This window comes from Salvelinus sp. IW2-2015, linkage group LG10, assembly GCF_002910315.2.
Source record: "Salvelinus sp. IW2-2015 linkage group LG10, ASM291031v2, whole genome shotgun sequence".
Classification (NCBI taxonomy): domain Eukaryota; kingdom Metazoa; phylum Chordata; class Actinopteri; order Salmoniformes; family Salmonidae; genus Salvelinus; species Salvelinus sp. IW2-2015.
In genome coordinates, this window is record NC_036850.1 from 19,544,357 (window position 1) to 19,545,741 (window position 1,385).

A 1,385-nucleotide genomic window follows, 5' to 3' on the forward strand; every position below is an offset into this window, starting at 1 on the left:
AGAAAATGTGTCAGGACCGTCCTGATGGAAACACCAGATTTGTCGTAAACTTTCCAAATGTTGACATAACTAAATACAATAGACAAGGTGGGATCCTTTGGTCTGTAAAATGTATTATGCGACAGATGGTGGTGGAAAGGCTTTTAAGTGCAAATATTGATTTAATAACCATATTGAAGCAATCCTGCAGTCACGAGATGACATGTGTGGTCCTCCCACTCCGACTTTGGAAAGCGTACAGTTTATTAGGCTACAGATAATGAACTCCACAGCATGGTGAAAGTGCAAAGTGATGAGCTTGATGCTCCTTTCCAAAAATATTGAGGGTCTTATTTTTTCTATTGGTAATTTAGTCTAGCGGCCAGCTGTCTAAACTTGTAGTATTCATGGTCGAATTACCGACTGGGGGACCCCCATTGATTTTGTTAGTCACACTCACTCAGATATCTTACTAAAAACAGCTAACATTTCTCTCCACCCTATGTCAACATGTGTAGAAATGTTGCTTAGGGCCCCCAAAAAAGCTAGGGCCGGCTCTGGCTGTATTTGTGGGTATGGATGTGGGTACTCAGACCCGCGAGCCACTGTTGCTCCCCATGATAAATTCAGATTTTCTTTTGTGGCCCCCACAATAATTTAAGTTAGGCTATACCCGCACTGTATCTACGAGCTGTTGGCTAGAGTGCATGAGCCAATACCAGAGTGGGCACCTTCGCTATATTAACTCAATATTTTATGTAACAAAACCATCAGTAAAAATGTGATGGAAACCAATTTAACATTTAAATCTCTGACTTGTGGTCAGACTCGCTCGTGCGGAACCACCTACTGTATGCTTGCGCCTTTTTTCAATGCTAATTTGAATGTCATTGAGAAAATAGAGAAGTGTCCATTTTTTTTCTCAAACATCCTTTCTGAATTTAAAAGTAATCCTCAAAGTAATCATCTAGTTTTTCAAAAGTATCTGTAATCTGATTACAATATTTTTGCTGCTAACGAAATGGATTACAGTTATCGTTTTTTTGTAATCCTTTACATGTAACGGATTAGATTAATCCGTTACTCCCCAACCCTGCCCTTCGTGTACAAGGGGGTCTATGACATCATCCTATCTAGAGTTCTATATCTATGATCACCAATGTGTCATTTGTACAGTTCTTAAATATATAGGTATATGGATATATTTGTCACATTTGACTATAAAACATTGCAGTGCTACTGCTTTCTCTGTGAGTGAGGTGGATATATGGCATTTTGCAACAGAATCTCTTTGAAATGAAACCATCTAATGATAGATTTCAAACACATACAGTGGGGAGAACAAGTATTTGATACACTGCCGATTTTGCAGGTTTTCCTACTTACAAAGCATGTAGAGGTCTGTC